This window comes from Apium graveolens, chromosome 11 (assembly GCF_009905375.1).
Source record: "Apium graveolens cultivar Ventura chromosome 11, ASM990537v1, whole genome shotgun sequence".
Taxonomy (NCBI): Eukaryota; Viridiplantae; Streptophyta; class Magnoliopsida; order Apiales; family Apiaceae; genus Apium; species Apium graveolens.
The window spans coordinates 79847706-79873918 of record NC_133657.1 but is presented as its reverse complement, the minus strand read 5'-3'; the positions used below and the strand labels follow the sequence as shown (position 1 = coordinate 79873918).

The following is a 26213-nucleotide window of genomic DNA, read 5'->3' as shown; positions in this document are numbered from 1 at the left end:
GTAAATAATATTCTCGATAATGATAACACTTATAGTGTAAACCCTATGTCTGTGTTTATATACTACACAGTTACAAGATAATCGCTAATTGATATTGAATATAATTCTGCTTCCTAATATATATCAATCAGATATCTTCTATTCCAAGTATTCCATTCTTCACGGAATTCCTTATTCATGCATATCTCTTCTTATGTTTATCTTGATCTTCTTAACTTCAATCAGCTACTGTCCTTATCTGATCGTCCTTCAGCACTTAAGTTCTGATATCTATCTCCTGATGACATAAGTACTGATATCCCTTAAGTTCTGACGTCCAGTATAAGTACTGATCAGTTAAGTACTGATTTGTTCTGTTCAAATAAGATCTGAAATCTAAACATAAAACATATTAGCCATGACATTATCAAATATATCTAACAACCAATCTCACCCATGTGGGGGATTGTTAAAAAATATGGGTATAAGTCCCATATTGGTAAGTCATATTTTGAGCATTATGACTAAAAGATGTGTGAGATATGATGATATTCTCTTAATAATGGAAATTATTTTTTTCCACTAGAATTTGGCTCAAATATTATGGCATAAACTAATTTGATTTTGTATTAGATTAATTGATATGGTGTATGTCTTGATATATTTAATCTGATTCTGTTTCATATTATTTATGAAATAGAGTAACTTGCAAGTATTACACCGATTCCATAATTAATGAAATTTAATTATAGAAAAGAGTAGCGCACAAGTTTATCTACACCTATATAAACACCTTTAGGGCGTTAGGGTTAGATACACCAAAAACACATTCGCCACTAAACACAAAACCCTACCTCTCTCTCCTCCGCTGATAATTTCTTGCTCTGTTTCAAGCTCGCTGAGAGTGTTGTTCTACATCACTGCAATCTATTTTATCCTGGAAGGCTTTTCGCTCGCACATGACGGTGAGGACTAATAAGCTTTAAGGAGACAGTTCTGCACTGGACTCGGATTATATCATTCTCTCCTCTTTTTTTTGTTACTCTGTTTGTTCATTTGGTTCACACACACATACACATATTGGTTTGTTTGTGCACAGATTGGACAACATTTAGCCGGATTGAAGTTATATAAACTTTGTAATGTACAAGCTACAGAATTCAATGGATGATACAAAATATCGGGCAAGAGATTATAAACCTCTACATTCAGAAGTTTTACATCAACAATCTCGTCAACTTAAAGATTTTATGCGATCTTAATATTGGGGGGAGACATATGTGCGTTGCACTCTTTTTACTTGACCATGATGTTTTCCACAAGGTTTTCCTGATGAGGTTTTTAATGAGGCAACATCATGTGCGGATTATGAAATAATATTCTTGTTCCTTCACTAGGTTTTTTTTCTCACTGGATTTTTTCAGTAAGGCTATAATGAGACATTGTTTCATATAACGCAAATCCAAAAGATATTGCTTCATATGACGAGCATGCAAGGGGGAGTGTTATAAATAATGTGAATGTCCTTTTGACCCTTATATCTTTGACTTTTCACATATTTAATTCTAGACTTTTAATCTTTCTATACATGACTCTTGATCTATATATATAGGCATCATATATTATATAGGCATCATATATGAGCATAATTATATACACTTGTATGAGAATAAAAAAATATCTCCTTAATCTCTGTGTTTCTCACATGTCTGTTGTATAATTATTATAATACTAGCATGAAAACCTGTGTAAGGTACGGGACATGTTTTAGTATAACATATAAAATTTGTGATGATTTGCATTTGTTTTGTTTATAATGTCCATGATTTCCACTTAATGAGCACTTGGAAAAATGTTGATATGACAATTACAGACATTATACGGAGTGTGGAAGAAGGGTCAGCTCGTGACCGAAGGACCTACATCAAACTGTAGTTGACATAAATTGAAGCATAAATAAAAGCCAAATGACTTGGGTAGAATGTTTATGGAACAGATCACAATATGAGTATTGTTATGAGGTTGTAGACATTTAAATGAAAGATGTTGATTTTTGGATTTAATCATAAATATAAATTGTTTATTATATATCTGTGTGCCTTCCCTCTTTAGGGTTATCAGATATAAAAAACGATCCCCGCAAATCTGGTATCAGAGCTAGAAAATAGGCCGGAAAAATGAACAGTAAATTACTGTAGCAAAATTTCGGAATGAATAGTAACCGATGAATAGTAAAAAATGAATAGTAATAGTAAAAATGAAATATTAAATTAAATGAGACCTCTAGCAAAATTACTAAAAAATAAGAATAAAAGTTATAAATCTAAAATAATAGCAAATCTATTAATTTATTTTATAGTAGAGAATAAAGAAACGAAACAAATAAGTAAGAAAAATCTATATAGACAATTAATATATTTATATAAATAAATATTATATTTATGGAAGATTATAAGTTAGAAAGTATTAAACTAATAGCAGATAAAAACTTTACTTTTAATAAAGATATAAATCAACATATTGAAAGTTGTAAAATAAGTATGCAAATAATAAATGAAAAATTAGATATTATAGTTAGATTACGAACAATGTTGGAAGAGAGAGATGAAAAAATTAGAAGACTAGAAGAAGAAAAACTTTTAATAAAACGAGAAAAATTTATTAAAGAAACTAATTTAGAAATTCAAATAAAAGAATTAAAAGAAGTATTAACTGAACAATATAAATTAATAAATGATTTAAGGCAAAAAATTTAAAAAATGAATTGGATAGATCCAAATGCAATAACTAGAAATAATAGAAAAATAAAAGAATTAATAAAAATTCAAGAAAAACTAGGAATAGAACTAGGTAAATTACAAGAAAGAAAAAATAAAATTGAATGGACAAGAGAAAATAGGGATGAAATAATAAGATGTTATCAACAACTTGGAAATATGATAATAACATTTAGAAATAATAAACTAAGAATTCAAGGACTTAAAAGAATAATTTTATCAAGTAATATAACTGGATAATAATACAGTTTGAAAAATGTCATTAGAGAAATCAAGTGAAACACAAGATGTATATTATCAAATGGATGAATACGAAGAAGGAACATCACAAACTCTAAGTTTTAAACCAGATATATATAATCAAATCCAAAGTGAAACAGAAGAACTAACAATAAAAAAGATATTCAAAACATCATATTTTGAAAGAAATAAAGAAGTTAGATATATAGTTCAAAAACATGAAAATATAATAGACATAGATACAATAAATGGAAAAGCAAAAATAAATTTAATAACAGATGGCTTGATAAAAAGAGAACTATCTAAATTAAAACAAAAAGAAGCAAATAAACTAAAAAATATTTATTTTGGAGCAATAGAATTTACAATAAAAGCATATTTTCAGAAAAATATTAATACTCCTATACAAATATATGTACTAGACGATAGAATAATAGGAAATATACAAGATTCATTAATAGCAGTGGTAAAAGGAAACTTAATATATCAGAAATTAAAATTTATAATACAACCTGATTTTAGCATATCATTAAGAGATGAAAATAAAGAAAGATCTTTAACATTATATTATAAATTGGATGGAATAAAAATGCAAAAGGGAAGTAAAGTAATTAGTATAGAAACTAAAATAGTATATGCTATGACTGGAAATCATCATGTAAAGAAACAAACGAAATTAGGAATAATAGTACCAAAATTATATAATGATATATTAGAAAAAATTGAACATAAAGAAGAATCTCAAATAACAATCCCAGAAGAATTTACAATAGACTTTAGTAATAGACAAATAATTCCAACACAAAGAATTAAATCAATATTAGAAGGATCTAGATTAAGTTTTAGAAGAGAACACAACCCTATAAAATTAGTTAGATCAATGAGTATGACCAGTAGAAAATTAGATTTAATAAAATTACCGTGTTACGAATCAGATAAATTACGAATAAAAACAATAATATTTAATGGAATATTTGCCAAAGAAGTCATAACAGAAATAAATACCGGAGCAATAAAAAGTCAAATACATATAACTGAAGTTAACTCAAACAAATGTGAGGAAATAGAACCTCAAATAATAACTGAACCAAATAGTTCGAGAGAAACAATAATAACAAAAGGTATAAAATTAAGATTAAAAATTTTAGACTTAGAATATAATATAAGCCTAGGAGTAATAGAAAATGACGTTAGTTATCAACTATTATTAGGAATGGATTTCTTAAATTAAATAAAATATAATATAACCAATGAAGGAATAGAAATAAATGATCAGAATAAATTAAGATTTATAGACAGAATATGAACCCTGAAAAGGAAATAAATGAAAAGAAAGATGAAATAGAAACTATTAATAGGATAATAAAAGAAACATTAATTATGTCTCAAGAAAAAGAACTACAATACTTAAAAGAAAAAGAAAAACTAGAGGAAGAAGTAAAAGAATTAGAGAAAATAAAAGGTAAGAAAAGAAAAATATGGATAATTAAAGGAGAATGGAGAAAACGAGTCTATAAATATGAATAATACTGAAAACCAAATAAAAGATATTTGGAACAAAATATTTATAAAGGAAAGTTTAAACGCTATACTAAAAAAGATGGAAGAAAATCAAGAAATTAGTAGAAAGATAATTAAGGAAGAAATAACAGCGTTATGGAATATATCAGAAATCCCAATCTTTAAACAAATATTAGATAAGTTAACTATTATACAAAATAGTTTAGAACAAAATAAAGAAAAGAAAATAATTAAAGACGAAACCGAAGAACCAGAACTAGTACCTATAACAGTATTAGGAAGAACTAAGGAACCTATATTAATGGATATAAGCAAATCAAAACCGAAAATAACTATAGGGGTTAAAAGAACAATAAATGGTTTAGCAGAGCTTCACAAATCAGGAAAATTCTAGGAAAATGTCTATAACAGAACATAGTGCTATAACATTTCTTAAAAAACATGGAAAAGAGTTACTGGAAAAAGAAAGACAAAAATATGAACCTATAAAACAAGAAATAAGAGAAAATGAACTAAAAGAATTAAGAAAAGAAAATGCTAAATTAAAAACTAAAACTAATATAGAATGGTTAAATAAATATAAATTTTATAAAAAAAAATATAAAACCCAAAAGAAAGAATTAAAAGAAACAAAGTTAGAAGTAATAAATGTATTAAAAGAAATAGATAATTTAAAAAATGAGATTAATCAATTAAAAATAGAATTAAAAGAAAAGGAAATTATTAAGTCTGACGATAGTAATTCAGAAACGAACAAAGAACAAGATGAGAGCAGTAATACAAGTAAATCAGATAGTAATCTAGGAGAAGAAGAATTAAATTACTTAGAGGAATCAGATAATGAGGAAAAGGAAATAGTAATAAAAGAAAATAAAGAAATATTAGAAGCCCTCGGAAAAACCGTAAATGCAATAATAACAAATGAAGAGAAAAGCGATGAAAGTGATATTGAAGAAAGAGAAACTTCACATAAACAAACAAATTATGAAACCGAAACAGATAACGATGCATACCCAGAAGAAGAAATAGAAAAACATATAATAACTAAAAATAATATTAAAATGCCAGGAAATATACCTATAGGACAACAAAATGAAGTACAAGACTTCATAGGATCAATACACCAAGGAATAAATATAAATGGATATTTTCTAGATTTAGATAATGTCTACGACGATCAAGAAATAAGTAGAAGAATAAAAGACTGGAATTTAGGGATGTATATAGCCTTAATGAATTCAAAAAATATAGAAGATCTGGATTATGTTTTTGAACTAATATCAAAAACAATTATAGGAAAAGCAGCATTTTGGTTAGAAAATATTATTTATGAATTAAAGGGACAAGTAAGAACGTATGCTAGAAGCTGGAAAGATACGTTAAACGCATTTGATATATTATTAAAAAGAGAATTTCTAGGAGAAAGATGGTTTGTAGCTCAAGAAAATATAACAGTAGAAAGAAAATTAGAAATAACAATGTATCTAAATAATATGAAATGTTGTAGGATTAGTAAATTACCAGAATATACTATAAGTTTTACTAAATTCTTTTATGAAGCTAAGTTTTTACCTAATGAAAGCTTAGTATATCAACAACTGTATTATGATCATCTACCTTCACCTTATAATACCGAAATAACTAAAGAATATAATAATCTAGAACCTAAAGAAAATACATTAGGAGAAAGAATTAGATCATTAAGAGCATATTTAACTCGAAAATGTGAAGAATATAGAATTCAACAGAAAATTAAAAAGGATAAAAAACAAGGATTAAGAGAAATCTGTAATTTTACGGAGAAAAAATTAATATTTGGATGTGATAATCAAGATTATAAAACTAGAAAGAAGTATAGGAAATATAGGAAACTAGATTATAATAATCAAAATGAATATTATAGAAAACAAAATAAAACCTATAGACCTTATAAACCATTTAATCGAAGATTTAAAAGAAGAAAATTTAAAAAATATAGAAATACTCCTGAAAATAGAAAGAGATTTAGATATAAGAGAAAGTTTAGAAAAAGAAATAAAACAAAAATAGCAGATTGTAAATGTTGGAATTATAATGAAAAGGGACATTATGCAAATAAGTGTCCTAAATTACAGCAAAAAGGAGTAAAATACATAGATACCACCGAATTAATAATGAAACTAGAATACATAAGAGAAGATAACAATAACTGGTATGATGAAGAAGTATTCTATATAAGTGAAACAGAACCAGAAGAAATAAATTACATAAATGAAAATGATAGTAATAATGAAAGTTTAACTACTGAATAGAATAAAATGGTAGCTATATATATTGAAGCACAGGTAGAATATAAACCTACGAAATATATAAAACAAAAGATATTTATAGATAGCGGAGCAGATATTTGTTTAGCTAAAGAAGAAGTATTTACTCAACACAAATGGAAACGTACAAAAAATAGAATAATAGTAACAGGATTCAATAACCATAAAAAAGAGATAGATATAATAGCAGAAAATGTAAGGTTTATATTAGGAAAAATAAGGTTTAAGTTACCTATAATATACCAAGAAAATAATATGAAACAACAAATGTTATTAGGAAATAACTTTTTAGATTCTTTTAAAACTCAAATAATAAAACAAGATAGGATAAGTTTGCTAACACCTTGCGAAAAATGGATAGTATTAAAAAGAATAATACCTGTAAAATCAATAGAAATAAGTAATATTAAAACAGAAAGAAAAATGAATTTAGAACTATTAAAACAAAAATATTTAAAGGCCTTAGAAATAAATTTTGGAGAACATCCAATGAAGTTATGGGAAAAAGAAAAAATATATGCTGAAATAAAACTAATAAACCCTAATGATATAATTAGAAACAGACCAATAAGATATAGCCCAACAGATCAAAAGGAGTTAGGAGTTCAAATAAAAGAATTATTATACTTAGGACTTATACAAGAAAGTAAAAGTCCGCATAGTAGCCCAGCGTTTTTAGTAAGAAATCATAATGAAGTAAAAAGAGGAAAAGCTAGAATGGTAATAGATTATCGAGAACTAAATAAAAAGACTATATTTGATGGATATTTTTTACCATATAAAAGAAATTTAATCAACCAAACAAGTAATAAAAAATGGTTTAGTAAATTTGATTGTAAAAGTGGATACTGGCAAATAAAATTAACTAAGGAATCTAGATGTTTAACAGTATTTAGCGTTCCACAAGGACATTATGAATGGATAGTACTACCATTTGGATTAAGAACAGCTCCACAAATATTCCAAAGAAGAATGGATAAAATATTTAGAGAAATGAATGATTTTATTCTAGTATATATAGATGATATATTAATATTTAGTGATAATTTAACAGATCATTCAAAACATCTAGATATATTTATTCAGACTATTAGAAAACATGGAATATTATTATCAGAAAAGAAATCAGAAATATTTAAACACAAAATAGAATATTTAGGATATATTATAGACTCTGAAGGAATTCAATTACAAGAACATATATCAACAAAAATAAAGAATTTTAAAGAAATTTTAGAAAATAAAAAAGAAGTACAACAATTCTTAGGAATAGTAAATTACGCTTCAGATTATATAAAAGATTTACCAAAATTAAGAAAACCACTACAAGATTTAATAAAGAAAAATAAAACTTTTGAGTGGAAGGAAGATCATACAAATGCAATAAGAGCATTAAAAATAAAGGTAGAAAATTTACCAAAACTACGATTACCCAAAGATAGTGATCAGTTAGAACTATTTACAGATGCTAGTGATATAGGATGGGGAGCAGTATTAGTAGCTTTTGAAAAAGATGATATTGATAAAGAAAACCCTTTAATATGTGGATATGCAGCTGGAACGTGGAAACCCAATGAAAAGAATTATCATATTAATGAAAAGGAACTATTAGCTGTAAAATTAGGAATTAAAAGATTTCATTATCATTTACTACCTGCAAAATTTGTTGTAAGAACAGATAATACTCAAGTAAGATCATTTATATTCAATAAAATTGACCCTTTACCAGAATTAAATAAAAGAAGAAATTGGCAAGCATTTTTTAGTTGTTATGATTTTATTATTAAAAATATATCAGGTACTAAAAATATTCTTGCAGACTATCTTAGCAGGGAAAATGGAAAGTATTAGCAGTATTATGATACAGGTGGGAGAAGTAATTCAGAAGATAAAGGAAAAGAATGACCAGATAAACTTTATTAACGAAGAAATCAGCCAACTTACTACTACTTTAGAAGGAAAACTCAGAATATTAAACAACCTTCAAAAAACCCCAGAAACCTTTGTATCAAGATTAGCCAATACTCCTACTATCAAAACAATAACTACACCAGATAATACTATCAACGCCATTACCCTAAAGGATCGTGTAACCTTTACCAAAGAATATACCGAGTCCTTTGAAAAGATACAAAAGTACTATGATTATAAAACCAATACTACAATCCTGAGAAATGGGAAATTTGGAAAATACCCAAGGTATATCTGTAGGGAAAACGCAGATTCAACTGTAGTAAAAAACCTATTACTCTTAGGATTTATTGACAAAATAATGGTAGATGAAACCTTATCAAGTATAGCACAACTACCATCAACTATAACACAAAGCCTTCAATCTTACATGAATTCATACGGACCAGGAGGAATTTATGGTATACAGGTTTTTGATGCCTGTACTGACTTAACAGGAAAACCCATATTACTCTGTCAAATATTTAAGTATGGCAGGAATACTACTATAGAAGGTGAAAATACTAGCCTAAAGACGGACATGGCATGTACAATAGAGCAATTTGGCGACTGGTTGTGTAACAAGAGAGCAATCGGCATAGCAACATTGAAGTCTAAACTTGAAGATATGATACGAGGAGGAAAGGCATGTGTCATTGGCACAAGTAAAGGTGGATTAGCAGAAGAAATACTAACTATCTATTATAATAATGATATAATTAGCAGGGATACTACAGCTTTCAACGAAATGCATGCAAGATTATCAGATTTAAAGCACAATCATGCTCAGAAGACAAAGGAAATTTATCAGAATTTATTATCAGGCCAAAGACGGAGACCAGTGGCAACTCTAAAGAATATAGCAACAAAAGAAGAAGGATGTTCTGATCCCTTTGCATAGATATTTGTTAGGCCCTGAAAGGGTGACCTAACCATATAATACAATGTAATACTATTTGATGAAAGTTAGGCCCAATAGAATTTGGTGACCTAACAATGTAATAATAACGATGAATTGATAGGCCCAATGAGAATTGGTGACCTATGGATATTACAAATGATATTTCGGCCCAATGAGAATTGGTGACTGAAAGCATATTACAAATGATATTTCGGCCCAATGAGAATTGGTGACTGAAAGCATATTACAAATGATATTTCGGCCCAATAAGAATTGGTGACTGAAAACATATTACAAATGACACTACGGCCCAAATTATATTGGTGACTGTAAAAAAAAAAAAAAAAATCAATAATTTTCAGGAAAAAGAAAAAGACAGCAGCAACAAAGAAGAAAGGTTACTAGAAGAAAAAGACAGCAGCAGAAAAGACAAGGACATTTACCAGAAATTTTATCTCTAAAGTCAAAAAGAAGGTGGAATGGCAGACAAATTACAGAAAGTGGATTCAGCTTTTGAAAAAGAGGAAAGAAAAAGAACGGAGGAAATTAAAAGGGAATCTCAGAAATAGAAATTAGTAGAATCAAAAGAGATTGGAAAACTCTATAAAAGCCATCTTGTAAATCATTAAGAGATATCGAAAGTTTTCATTAATAGAAATGGCTGATTATAAATTTTCTATGAGTAGCTAAACCCTTTACTCTACAATCTCTATACAAGAAAATATTGTGAGATCGAAGTAAATATTATACTATGTCTATGTTTAGTAATTGTTAAGACAGATATAATATTTTATTAAGTGTTTTAGAGGATATCCCAAGGCGATCCCAAGGTCAGGCTATATCCCGAAGCAAGGAAGCGAGAAGGGAAGGAGAGCCAAGACAGGTTGACAGCCATAGGTGATCTAGGATACTTATAAGGTATTATTCTGAATTTATGATTGCTAAATTATGATATTAGTAGAATGTTTATGGAACAGATCACAATATGAGTATTGTTATGAGGTTGTAGACATTTAAATGAAAGATGTTGATTTTTGGATTTAATCATAAATATAAATTGTTTATTACATATCTGTGTGCCTTCCCTCTTTAGGGTTATCAGATATAAAAAACGATCCCCGCAAATCTGGTATCAGAGCTAGAAAATAGGCCGGAAAAATGAACAGTAAATTACTGTAGCAAAATTTCGGAATGAATAGTAACCGATGAATAGTAAAAAATGAATAGTAATAGTAAAAATGAAATATTAAATTAAATGAGACCTCCAGCAAAATTACTAAAAAATAAGAATAAAAGTTATAAATCTAAAATAATAGCAAATCTATTAATTTATTTTATAGTAGAGAATAAAGAAACGAAACAAATGTGTAAGAAAAATCTATATAGACAATTAATATATTTATATAAATAAATATTATATTTATGGAAGATTATAAGTTAGAAAGTATTAAACTAATAGCAGATAAAAACTTTACTTTTAATAAAGATATAAATCAACATATTGAAAGTTGTAAAATAAGTATGCAAATAATAAATGAAAAATTAGATATTATAGTTAGATTACGAACAATGTTGGAAGAGAGAGATGAAAAAATTAGAAGACTAGAAGAAGAAAATTTTTAATAAAACGAGAAAAATTTATTAAAGAAACTAATTTAGAAATTCAAATAAAAGAATTAAAAGAAGTATTAACTGAACAATATAAATTAATAAATGATTTAAGGCAAAAAATTTAAAAAATGAATTGGATAGATCCAAATGCAATAACTAGAAATAATAGAAAAATAAAAGAATTAATAAAAAATCAAGAAAAACTAGGAATAGAACTAGGTAAATTACAAGAAAGAAAAAATAAAATTGAATGGACAAGAGAAAATAGGGATGAAATAATAAGATGTTATCAACAACTTGGAAATATGATAATAACATTTAGAAATAATAAACTAAGAATTCAAGGACTTAAAAGAATAATTTTATCAAGTAATATAACTGGATAATAATACAGTTTGAAAAATGTCATTAGAGAAATCAAGTGAAACACAAGATGTATATTATCAAATGGATGAATACGAAGAAGGAACATCACAAACTCTAAGTTTTAAACCAGATATATATAATCAAATCCAAAGTGAAACAGAAGAACTAACAATAAAAAAGATATTCAAAACATCATATTTTGAAAGAAATAAAGAAGTTAGATATATAGTTCAAAAACATGAAAATATAATAGACATAGATACAATAAATGGAAAAGCAAAAATAAATTTAATAACAGATGGCTTGATAAAAAGAGAACTATCTAAATTAAAACAAAAAGAAGCAAATAAACTAAAAAATATTTATTTTGGAGCAATAGAATTTACAATAAAAGCATATTTTCAGAAAAATATTGATACTCCTATACAAATATATGTACTAGACGATAGAATAATAGGAAATATACAAGATTCATTAATAGCAGTGGTAAAAGGAAACTTAATATATCAGAAATTAAAATTTATAATACAACCTGATTTTAGCATATCATTAAGAGATGAAAATAAAGAAAGATCTTTAACATTATATTATAAATTGGATGGAATAAAAATGCAAAAGGGAAGTAAAGTAATTAGTATAGAAACTAAAATAGTATATGCTATGACTGGAAATCATCATGTAAAGAAACAAACGAAATTAGGAATAATAGTACCAAAATTATATAATGATATATTAGAAAAAATTGAACATAAAGAAGAATCTCAAATAACAATCCCAGAAGAATTTACAATAGACTTTAGTAATAGACAAATAATTCCAACACAAAGAATTAAACCAATATTAGAAGGATCTAGATTAAGTTTTAGAAGAGAACACAACCCTATAAAATTAGTTAGATCAATGAGTATGACCAGTAGAAAATTAGATTTAATAAAATTACCGTGTTACGAATCAGATAAATTACGAATAAAAACAATAATATTTAATGGAATATTTGCCAAAGAAGTCATAACAGAAATAAATACCGGAGCAATAAAATGTCAAATACATATAACTGCAGTTGACTCAAACAAATGTGAGGAAATAGAACCTCAAATAATAACTGAACCAAATAGTTCGAGAGAAACAATAATAACAAAAAGTATAAAATTAAGATTAAAAATTTTAGACTTAGAATATAATATAAGCCTAGGAGTAATAGAAAATGACGTTAGTTATCAACTATTATTAGGAATGGATTTCTTAAATGAAATAAAATATAATATAACCAATGAAGGAATAGAAATAAATGATCAGAATAAATTAAGATTTATAGACAGAATATGAACCCTGAAAAGGAAATAAATGAAAAGAAAGATGAAATGAAACTATTAATAGGATAATAAAAGAAACATTAATTATGTCTCAAGAAAAAGAACTACAATACTTAAAAGAAAAAGAAAAACTAGAGGAAGAAGTAAAAGAATTAGAGAAAATAAAAGCTAAGAAAAGAAAAATATGGATAATTAAAGGAGAATGGAGAAAACAAGTCTATAAATATGAATAATACTGAAAACCAAATAAAAGATATTTGGAACAAAATATTTATAAAGGAAAGTTTAAACGCTATACTAAAAAAGATGGAAGAAAATCAAGAAATTAGTAGAAAGATAATTAAGGAAGAAATAACAGCGTTATGGAATATATCAGAAATTCCAATCTTTAAACAAATATTAGATAAGTTAACTATTATACAAAATAGTTTAGAACAAAATAAAGAAAAGAAAATAATTAAAGACGAAACCGAAGAACCAGAACTAGTACCTATAACAGTATTAGGAAGAACTAAGGAACCTATATTAATGGATATAAGCAAATCAAAACCGAAAATAACTATAGGGGTTAAAAGAACAATAAATGGTTTAGCAGAGCTTCACAAATCAGGAAAATTCTAGGAAAATGTCTATAACAGAACATAGTGCTATAACATTTCTTAAAAAACATGGAAAAGAGTTACTGGAAAAAGAAAGACAAAAATATGAACCTATAAAACAAGAAATAAGAGAAAATGAACTAAAAGAATTAAGAAAAGAAAATGCTAAATTAAAAACTAAAACTAATATAGAATGGTTAAATAAATATAAATTTTATAAAAAAAAATATAAAACCCAAAAGAAAGAATTAAAAGAAATAAAGTTAGAAGTAATAAATGTATTAAAAGAAATAGATAATTTAAAAAATGAGATTAATCAATTAAAAATAGAATTAAAAGAAAAGGAAATTATTAAGTCTGACGATAGTAATTCAGAAACGAACAAAGAACAAGATGAGAGCAGTAATACAAGTAAATCAGATAGTAATCTAGGAGAAGAAGGATTAAATTACTTAGAGGAATCAGATAATGAGGAAAAGGAAATAGTAATAAAAGAAAATAAAGAAATATTAGAAGCCCTCGGAAAAACCGTAAATGCAATAATAACAAATGAAGAGAAAAGCGATGAAAGTGATATTGAAGAAAGAGAAACTTCACATAAACAAACAAATTATGAAACCGAAACAGATAACGATGCATACCCAGAAGAAGAAATAGAAAAACATATAATAACTAAAAATAATATTAAAATGCCAGGAAATATACCTATAGGACAACAAAATGAAGTACAAGACTTCATAGGATCAATACACCAAGGAATAAATATAAATGGATATTTTCTAGATTTAGATAATGTCTACGACGATCAAGAAATAAGTAGAAGAATAAAAGACTGGAATTTAGGGATGTATATAGCCTTAATGAATTCAAAAAATATAGAAGATCTGGATTATGTTTTTGAACTAATATCAAAAACAATTATAGGAAAAGCAGCATTTTGGTTAGAAAATATTATTTATGAATTAAAGGGACAAGTAAGAACGTATGCTAGAAGCTGGAAAGATACGTTAAACGCATTTGATATATTATTAAAAAGAGAATTTCTAGGAGAAAGATGGTTTGTAGCTCAAGAAAATATAACAGTAGAAAGAAAATTAGAAATAACAATGTATCTAAATAATATGAAATGTTGTAGGATTAGTAAATTACCAGAATATACTATAAGTTTTACTAAATTCTTTTATGAAGCTAAGTTTTTACCTAATGAAAGCTCAGTATATCAACAACTGTATTATGATCATCTACCTTCACCTTATAATACCGAAATAACTAAAGAATATAATAATCTAGAACCTAAAGAAAATACATTAGGAGAAAGAATTAGATTATTAAGAGCATATTTAACTCGAAAATGTGAAGAATATAGAATTCAACAGAAAATTAAAAAGGATAAAAAACAAGGATTAAGAGAAATCTGTAATTTTACGGAGAAAAAATTAATATTTGGATGTGATAATCAAGATTATAAAACTAGAAAGAAGTATAGGAAATATAGGAAACTAGATTATAATAATCAAAATGAATATTATAGAAAATAAAATAAAACCTATAGACCTTATAAACCATTTAATCGAAGATTTAAAAGAAGAAAATTTAAAAAATATAGAAATACTCCTGAAAATAGAAAGAGATTTAGATATAAGAGAAAGTTTAGAAAAAGAAATAAAACAAAAATAGCAGATTGTAAATGTTGGAATTGTAATGAAAAGGGACATTATGCAAATAAGTGTCCTAAATTATAGCAAAAAGGAGTAAAATACATAGATACCACCGAATTAATAATGAAACTAGAATACATAAGAGAAGATAACAATAACTGGTATGATGAAGAAGTATTCTATATAAGTGAAACAGAACCAGAAGAAATAAATTACATAAATGAAAATGATAGTAATAATGAAAGTTTAACTACTGAATAGAATAAAATGGTAGCTATATATATTGAAGCACAGGTAGAATATAAACTTACGAAATATATAAAACAAAAGATATTTATAGATAGCGGAGCAGATATTTGTTTAGCTAAAGAAGAAGTATTTACTCAACACAAATGGAAACGTACAAAAAATAGAATAATAGTAACAGGATTCAATAACCATAAAAAAGAGATAGATATAATAGCAGAAAATGTAAGATTTATATTAGGAAAAATAAGGTTTAGGTTACCTATAATATACCAAGAAAATAATATGAAACAACAAATGTTATTAGGAAATAACTTTTTAGATTCTTTTAAAACTCAAATAATAAAACAAGATAGGATAAGTTTGCTAACACCTTGCGAAAAATGGATAGTATTAAAAAGAATAATACCTGTAAAATCAATAGAAATAAGTAATATTAAAATAGAAAGAAAAATGAATTTAGAACTATTAAAACAAAAATATTTAAAGGCCTTAGAAATAAATTTTGGAGAACATCCAATGAAGTTATGGGAAAAAGAAAAAATATATGCTGAAATAAAACTAATAAACCCTAATGATATAATTAGAAACAGACCAATAAGATATAGTCCAACAGATCAAAAGGAGTTAGGAGTTCAAATAAAAGAATTATTAAACTTAGGACTTATACAAGAAAGTAAAAGTCCGCATAGTAGCCCAGCGTTTTTAGTAAGAAATCATAATAAAGTAAAAAGAGGAAAAGCTAGAATGGTAATAGATTATCGAGAACTAAATAAAAAGACTATATTTGATGGATATTTTTTACCATATAAAAGAAATTTAATCAACCAAACAAGTAATAAAAAATGGTTTAGTAAATTTGATTGTAAAAGTGGATACTGGCAAATAAAATTAACTAAGGAATCTAGATGTTTAACAGCATTTAGCGTTCCACAAGGACATTATGAATGGATAGTACTACCATTTGGATTAAGAACAGCTCCACAAATATTCCAAAGAAGAATGGATAAAATATTTAGAGAAATGAATGATTTTATTATAGTATATATAGATGATATATTAATATTTAGTGATAATTTAACAGATCATTCAAAACATCTAGATATATTTATTCAGACTATTAGAAAACATGGAATATTATTATCAGAAAAGAAATCAGAAATATTTAAACACAAAATAGAATATTTAGGATATATTATAGACTCTGAAGGAATTCAATTACAAGAACATATATCAACAAAAATAAAGAATTTTAAAGAAATTTTAGAAAATAAAAAAGAAGTACAACAATTCTTAGGAATAGTAAATTATGCTTCAGATTATATAAAAGATTTACCAAAATTAAGAAAACCACTACAAGATTTAATAAAGAAAAATAAAACTTTTGAGTGGAAGGAAGATCATACAAATGCAATAAGAGCATTAAAAACAAAGGTAGAAAATTTACCAAAACTACGATTACCCAAAGATAGTGATCAGTTAGAACTATTTACAGATGCTAGTGATATAGGATGGGGAGCAGTATTAGTAGCTTTTGAAAAAGATAATATTGATAAAGAAAACCCTTTAATATGTGGATATGCAGCTGGAACGTGGAAACCCAATGAAAAGAATTATCATATTAATGAAAAGGAACTATTAGCTGTAAAATTAGGAATTAAAAGATTTCATTATCATTTACTACCTGCAAAATTTGTTGTAAGAACAGATAATACTCAAGTAAGATCATTTATATTCAATAAAATTGACCCTTTACCAGAATTAAATAAAAGAAGAAATTGGCAAGCATTTTTTAGTTGTTATGATTTTATTATTAAAAATATATCAGGTACTAAAAATATTCTTGCAGACTATCTTAGCAGGGAAAATGGAAAGTATTAGCAGTATTATGATACAGGTGGGAGAAGTAATTCAGAAGATAAAGGAAAAGAATGACCAGATAAACTTTATTAACGAAGAAATCAGCCAACTTACTACTACTTTAGAAGGAAAACTCAGAATATTAAACAACCTTCAAAAAACCCCAGAAACCTTTGTATCAAGATTAGCCAATACTCCTACTATCAAAACAATAACTACACCAGATAATACTATCAACGCCATTACCCTAAAGGATCGTGTAACCTTTACCAAAGAATATACCGAGTCCTTTGAAAAGATACAAAAGTACTATGATTATAAAACCAATACTACAATCCTGAGAAATGGGAAATTTGGAAAATACCCAAGGTATATCTGTAGGGAAAACGCAGATTCAACTGTAGTAAAAAACCTATTACTCTTAGGATTTATTGACAAAATAATGGTAGATGAAACCTTATCAAGTATAGCACAACTACCATCAACTATAACACAAAGCCTTCAATCTTACATGAATTCATACGGACCAGGAGGAATTTATGGTATACAGGTTTTTGATGCCTGTACTGACTTAACAGGAAAACCCATATTACTCTGTCAAATATTTAAGTATGGCAGGAATACTACTATAGAAGGTGAAAATACTAGCCTAAAGACGGACATGGCATGTACAATAGAGCAATTTGGCGACTGGTTGTGTAACAAGAGAGCAATCGGCATAGCAACATTGAAGTCTAAACTTGAAGATATGATACGAGGAGGAAAGGCATGTGTCATTGGCACAAGTAAAGGTGGATTAGCAGAAGAAATACTAACTATCTATTATAATAATGATATAATTAGCAGGGATACTACAGCTTTGAACGAAATGCATGCAAGATTATCAGATTTAAAGCACAATCATGCTCAGAAGACAAAGGAAATTTATCAGAATTTATTATCAGGCCAAAGACGGAGACCAGTGGCAACTCTAAAGAATATAGCAACAAAAGAAGAAGGATGTTCTGATCCCTTTGCATAGATATTTGTTAGGCCCTGAAAGGGTGACCTAACCATATAATACAATGTAATACTATTTGATGAAAGTTAGGCCCAATAGAATTTGGTGACCTAACAATGTAATAATAACGATGAATTGATAGGCCCAATGAGAATTGGTGACCTATGGATATTACAAATGATATTTCGGCCCAATGAGAATTGGTGACTGAAAGCATATTACAAATGATATTTCGGCCCAATGAGAATTGGTGACTGAAAGCATATTACAAATGATATTTCGGCCCAATAAGAATTGGTGACTGAAAACATATTACAAATGACACTACGGCCCAAATTATATTGGTGACTGTAAAAAAAAAAAAAAAAATCAATCAATAATTTTCAGGAAAAAGAAAAAGACAGCAGCAACAAAGAAGAAAGGTTACTAGAAGAAAAAGACAGCAGCAGAAAAGACAAGGACATTTACCAGAAATTTTATCTCTAAAGTCAAAAAGAAGGTGGAATGGCAGACAAATTACAGAAAGTGGATTCAGCTTTTGAAAAAGAGGAAAGAAAAAGAACGGAGGAAATTAAAAGGGAATCTCAGAAATAGAAATTAGTAGAATCAACAGAGATTGGAAAACTCTATAAAAGCCATCTTGTAAATCATTAAGAGATATCGAAAGTTTTCATTAATAGAAATGGCTGATTATAAATTTTCTATGAGTAGCTAAACCCTTTACTCTACAATCTCTATACAAGAAAATATTGTGAGATCGAAGTAAATATTATACTATGTCTATGTTTAGTAATTGTTAAGACAGATATAATATTTTATTAAGTGTTTTAGAGGATATCCCAAGGCGATCCCAAGGTCAGGCTATATCCCGAAGCAAGGAAGCGAGAAGGGAAGGAGAGCCAAGACAGGTTGACAGTCATAGGTGATCTATGATACTTATAAGGTATTATTCTGAATTTATGATTGCTAAATTATGATATTAGTAGAATGTTTATGGAACAGATCACAATATGAGTATTGTTATGAGGTTGTAGACATTTAAATGAAAGATGTTGATTTTTGGATTTAATCATAAATATAAATTGTTTATTATATATATGTGTGCCTTCCCTCTTTAGGGTTATCAGATATAATGATTTTTGGATTTAATCATAAATATAAATTGTTTATTATATATCTGTGTGCCTTCCCTCTTTAGGGAACTTTTGGTAAAAGCCCTCGATTATATTAAAATCCAGCTGATGATTAACTGTGGCAAGCTGAACAGAGAGAAACTGATATAAATCAAGAACATAAAAAGTGAGATAATAGTTTCTATTTTTTTAATCAAAGATCATATGATGTACAAAAATAACCCAAATTATAACATAAATAAATTACTAGAATAGATGCATGAGAACTTTAACAACTTTTAAGAAATTTTAGATGATCAAGCACTTACAATGATTGGGTGAAATACTATAACAATCTTTATTTTGAAAAAAACATACTTAAAACAGTAACATAAATTTGTTAGATATATGTTAGATGTGTCGTGCTTATGAACCAGAACACTGAGCTTGGATTCTCATGTTGTATGTGGGGGAACCAAACATAAAAAAATCCCTTAAGAAAGGTAAATAATAAAAAATGTAATGAATAGAAACACGAAATTTATCTACATACCTTAAAATTTGAATATAAAACTAAAAATTTCATCAAACATTAATTCTTTACCAGTGACCTGAAGAAATAATCAAACTTTCTTGAGTTTCAAACGAAACACATTGTATGTATAAGGAGTAGTAGTTAATAGTTACCTAGTTAAAATTTTTGAATACAACCAACCTCGCTGCAACCTGGTACAAGATCTTGAAGAAATTTCATACTTTCAGCGATCTTCTCCCTTCTCACCTGTTTTACCAGGCAAAGTTGATACATTTTCCATTCATTGTTCTGTACAAGGTAAAACAATCCTTTCTCAAAATAATAGAATGAAATATTACACTTTCTGGAAGACTTTAGCTATTGGTTGACTACAATGTTCTTACTCGTACATGTATGTATTCTTCATTGTTCAATTCAGAAGCCTGAGCTCCCTGTTTACCATGTTTAATACCAGGTTGATTGATTGTCGGAGAGGGATTTTAAACACCCTACAGTTATTTTTTTAAGTTATCCATCGTAGCTTTAGGTGGATTAGAAGTGTCTTTGCCTTAGTTAAGCTCAATATCCTGTTAAATACTTGTAATGACCGTCAACAAAAAGGAAACTAAACCCAACCAGGCAATATATATTAAGTACGAGAAAACAGTGGTAAACATTAATATTAATTATGAAAAAACCATATGTTCATCAACACCAACATGACAACTCTATACACCGCCCATAACTGTCTATTCTCCATTTTTTATCCTCCGGATATGAAACCAGGTTATGCAGGGTGATTTAATCCAATCAGGCTCTAGAATGTCTTCTTAAATTGATTAGAATGTCTCTCCAATTTACTGATTAAAATGTTGGCAAGTTTGACATTTTGGCAACAACAACTTTACCAAAAACTGTAATAGGAATTCGTAATGTACTTTGATTAATAGATTTTAAATGTTAAACAAATACATTGAAAAGGTCGTCCCACATTTTTACATAATAAAAGTGCCAGTGCAATTAGCAAAATAAAAAAAAATTAGTGCCCACAATCTACCAAGCCATGATTCTGGTATAATAACAAAAACAGAAGCATCTCTACTGCCATAGGCCTACAACCTTCAGTCTATCAATTTTGCACTTTTCACGGTTTTTTTCTATAGTACGAACAAAGTGTGTAAAAGAGACACACACATATAATCAAAATTACCTGTATTGCATTTAGGAAAATAATTCTAAGTAACGTCCTAATTTGAACGAAAGTAAAAGTTAATCCTGAAAAAAACTTAAGTTTCATTACAAAATTTAAATTTCAAATTTAGGTAATAACAGATATCAATGTATCCTAAAAGGTTGTCTAATAGTAATTTGCGTGCTTGGCCCTTGGATTTAAGAGCGTGGCTCAATGAGCGACAAGTTGAAGATGGAGTTATGCGAAGATATAGAGAAGCCAGGAGTTTTATAAGATTGGTGGATTCCGTGTATTTTCCTTTATAAATGGTTCGTGTCTTTCTGACAAGTTAATATAGATCGATGTCGCTGAAATCTACTTTCAAAGTGTCAATTTCCGAATTGCATTTTGATCGCCTAAATGTAGTGTAGAGATAGACTTATGATCCCCTAAAAATGAATGAAATAGTTAATGTATCTATGTATCTGGTATTATATTATAAATCATAGAATTCTAAAACATTAAGCTAAAAATAAAATTAAAATGATCCCATATACTCTTAGTTAAACCCAACTCGAGGATGGTACATTTAAGTATAAAAAGTAGTCAACAATGATTAAAAAATCTATTAAAAACATTACACAATGAATTAATTTTTGTGAAATCACCAAATAGCAGGAAAATCAAAATTACAACACAATATATCTATAAATAGGCATGATAAGATCCTAAAATTTTTCCATATTAGTGATATGCTGAAAAATTGATATGACCGTGTTCATTAGTAATTTACTGAAATTCCCTTAGAATCAATTAGAATATTGAAATTTAAGTATTGCATAATTAACCTTATAAGTTTTTCAAAAAAAAAGTCAAGTAGAGCCAACTAAATCTATATAAAAAATAGTTAGCCTACAATACAACTAATAGTTGGGAGCCAAACTATTCATTAAAATCAGCAAATCCACGCTTTAGCCAACCTATTCTTACTGACCTTCCGTTCAACTTTATGATAATATCCATCATTTTGATTTTATTTCTCACTCCCCGGCATTCTTTTTTATTTTTCTTACAAATATATACTATAATTACTAACCTTAACGGATGCGATGATCAAGTTTGTAATATTTAGACTACAGAGGCTTCTCATTGTTGGAGAGTGAGGATTGAGATTTGAAACATGAGGCTGACCATAAAACCTTACAAAACTGCATAAGATTAATAATTAGATACAAAAAGTACAATCAGGATCCCATCAGAATCAACAATAACTAATTACCAATTAAAATTATTTTCCTGATTGATAATTTGCAAAATTGAACCTTATCTCCTCAATCGCCTTATCAATTTTAATGAAAACATTTGGGGCAAACAATAAAAGGCGGGTGCCTAAAGATTTGAACATGGAGACGTATCATGGCCTCAAAACTATACCCCCTTGAAAGCTATATGAAATTTCCACCAGGGACCGTCTCACAAAATGCACCTGATTACTTATACTTATATAGGTTTTTAAAAGAAGTTCTAATTTGAACCTAACCCAGAGAGGAATAAGCCTATTAAAAGAAAGAGGTTAGGGGTCTAATTTACCAGATAGGAGAACAGAAAAAGGGTTTGAGAAGTAGTCAGAACTATCAACTTAATATTATTCACAACTCCACTGAAGGACCCACATAGTCAAGTCCACAAATGGACTGATGCTGGGCCCACCAAATCCAACTCATGAATTTTGAAAAAGAATACTATCTCCAAGAAATTCAAGCAGAGTAAAATACAAGTACACAAATCGGTTAAAATATAATCCATTGGCCATTTTTTCAATATATCAATTTGCGCGTAATATACTTATTATTAGAGTGTGCTGCTAGACTACTACTACTCTTTACCCCCCCCCCCTAAATAGCCTAGAAACAAAATAAATTAAATTGTATGTAATACAGACATTAGCTACAAGAATAATGTCAAATGCCCTACCTCGATGAAAGCAGGCCCAAAAAGATTTGATTTAGTACGAGGAACACAAATTTTGAGCAACTGGTGGTCAAGAGTTCTGGATGGGTCATCATCTTCTATATTATTCAATGATGAATTGGAAACATCATCATGTGAAAGATAATCCCCAGAAAAAGATACATGGAGCCTGCCAATGGAGTTAATGACATACAATCAATTAAATAACAATAACAATAAAAATATCCCATGAAGACTATGAAATAACCTTTCTTCCAAAATCATGTTTTGACCAAAATCTCAGTACTAAAATAGATAAAAATCTTCTCAAAATATCTCTTCACAATGCACATAGAGATTTTCACAGCCTTATCTAAAACTTCTAAAATAATTGGTAAAATCTGCTACATATACATCTTTAGTAAACCAAGGATAGTTTGACTAACTTCTTAAGTCAATGATGTGGACATGTATCACTATTTGGTTATCTAACAAAATTGTTAACTATTAAATGCCCAAGAAACCCAGGTCAATTATTTAACATTGATATATTTAATGTGAACTCCAAACCCCGAATTCAAACCCTAGTAAACAAATGATGTGAGCACCTATGCGTAGTTGAGTAATATATGATTGCTTTATAATGACGCATCAAGAGTATACCGAAATTTGGATTGAAGAAGATTGCTTACACAAATGAGAAATTCCATGGATTTTCCAGCCTCAAAGCATGTAGGATGAACACAGTGTAGCTTGGGAGCCTCAAAGCATGGGCTTTCACAACAGATGTACTATCTGTGTCCATAATAAAATCAGAAAATGTTATAAAGCATGTATTGATGTACAATTAAACTCTCCGGGAATCTAGCAAAAGGAGATAAAATAAATTTTAAAAATAAATTGAAAATAAATTAAAACAGACATCTATGATGAAAGTCCTCCAGAAAATTGTCAAGGGCCTAAAAAATTTCACATTTGATACTTTATTTTAACTCATGCAAGTATATTAAAGCAGATAATGAATAAATCATCTAAATCAGTCACATGTATATAGATGCATCTATTCGAAACTCAAATATACAGAAACAGTTTACAGAGCACAAGAATTGATTATTACTAAAAAATACATGGAAATCAACTCTGAGAAACCAAAATAATTCTCTACAGAAATTTACTGTCAAACTTCAGGCTTCGCATCAGGTTTGTGTATAGTAGTCTTATAACTAAAAAAACTAAATGAGAGACTAAATATATTATCAAGGTGGCTAAAATGGAAATTTTGTGGATGAAATATCTTCTTGAAGAAGATGTCCGCGCAACGTGACCCAAAATAAACGACTTCCAAGAGGGAACGCAGATTCCAAGAGGGAACGCAGATGCAATGAATACTTCGAGGCATATAAACAAATGATGTGCGAGTAAGAATATTATTACAATTTTTGTCAAGAAATATAATCTTGCTTTCATCCATCCATACATACTGCTAAAGTCATCCAATTTTATAAGTTCATGTTTTTATGTTTATAAGTATTTGTTTCAGTTTCGTAAATTTTAAATTTAATAGTTTTACCAGTAAAAATTTGCATATATGAGATTCTAGGTTGTGGCTGGTTAGCCTACTGCCTACATGACAATATGCAACTCCTGATACAGTTGCTTTAAATTAGCATTTGAAATATCTATCCTTTGTCGTAAATCTGGAAATATATTCATTATGCCTGCTAGGTATCGTGATAGTTGTTGCACTAATAAAGTGAAAATTGGCCTTGCTAATTTTTGCCTAACGAATACTGTACACCGGAGTTAAAGACATGTAATTCATTAGGCAATGATCTCAAACGAATTCATCTGCTCAACTCCAATATATTAAATTGATTCTACTACATGAGCTAATTCAGACTTATCTAAATTACAGATAAATTCAAAGGAGAATTGTTGCAATGGAAAAAACACATAGAGGGTGAATCTGACACTATCATATACACACTCTTTTTACAAATGGATACACTCAGCATTCACATACAAAAGAGCACTCAAGGAAAAGAGCACTCAAGGGCCGAGTCTTACCTATTATGTCGCTTTCTATCGCCACTCACCATGCTTCCAATCTGCAAAGCGAGCTCAGGAAAAGAGCACTCAAGGGCCGGGGCAAAATAAGGGTTCCGACTAACCTAAAATGGGAAGGGATAATTCTGTCTTTTCATATATAATAAAATGTCTCACAATTTTTTTTATAATTAAATGTCTCACTAATATGCACCATGTTGGGTTATTAATAATATAATAAAATAATAATGTCTCACTAATATGCACCATGTTGGGTTATTAATAATATAATAACTAGCATAAAAATCCGTGCAAGGCACGGGTTATTTTCTAAAATTTGATCTTGAGTTATGAATTAATATCGTCATTTAAATCATTTCGAATTTTATCTGTTATAATTTTAATCTTTTCTTATAATAATTAGATAATATATTGTAAATGACACACATGCCTCGCACACACGTAAATTCAACTTAATTTATTAAATAATAGTTGGAATTTAATTGAATACATATAATTTAATCTTTCAATATCCTTTTAAAGTTCATCAATATCAAATTAGAGCACAAAAATATGAAAATTTTATTTATTTAATATAGAATGTGTAAAACCGTTGTTAAAATTTTGTTAAATATATATTTCATAATTTTGAACTATCCTTTTAAGGTTCATCAATATTAAATTTGGTTATGCAAAAAGGAAACATTATTAATTTAATATAATTTTATTAATAATACCAATGTAAAATTATTTTATCTATTTGATCTACACAAGTATAACTATTGTTCAACATATGTGTAGAACTTAAGTTATATATTTGTTAAACACTTGTCTTAAATTGTTTAAAAAATAAATTATAAAATGTAATAAATATATTTTCGTTATAAATTATGTGTATTCAATATAATTTTACTATTTTTTTAATAAACGATGTTGAACCAAAGTTATATATGAGTTGGGAGGTGGATATTTACACGTTAAGACTGTTTGTACTGAATCTCATCTTGTATATATAATATTGCACATGTGGATGACCTTGGATAAAATCTTGGTATTAGACTATTTTCTCATATAATGTATAAGGATATATTTG

At 27.8% G+C, this 26213-nt stretch overlaps 1 long non-coding RNA gene across 11 annotated transcripts; it reads right to left on the bottom strand.

Moving 5' to 3' along the window:
* Positions 1–25276, bottom strand: LOC141695250 (uncharacterized). Of its 11 annotated transcripts, none has more exons than XR_012564431.1 (6): positions 25142–25276; positions 23767–23869; positions 23099–23264; positions 22221–22332; positions 20127–20262; positions 1–375 (listed from the first exon to the last, which is right to left on the bottom strand). It is a non-coding gene; the product is annotated as an uncharacterized LOC141695250 (long non-coding RNA). The 11 variants fall into 11 exon arrangements; XR_012564436.1 differs by having other exon boundaries at positions 358–375; positions 20127–20220; XR_012564428.1 differs by lacking the exon at positions 1–375 and adding an exon at positions 19528–19601.
* Between the last annotated feature and the right edge of the window lie 937 nt (positions 25277–26213).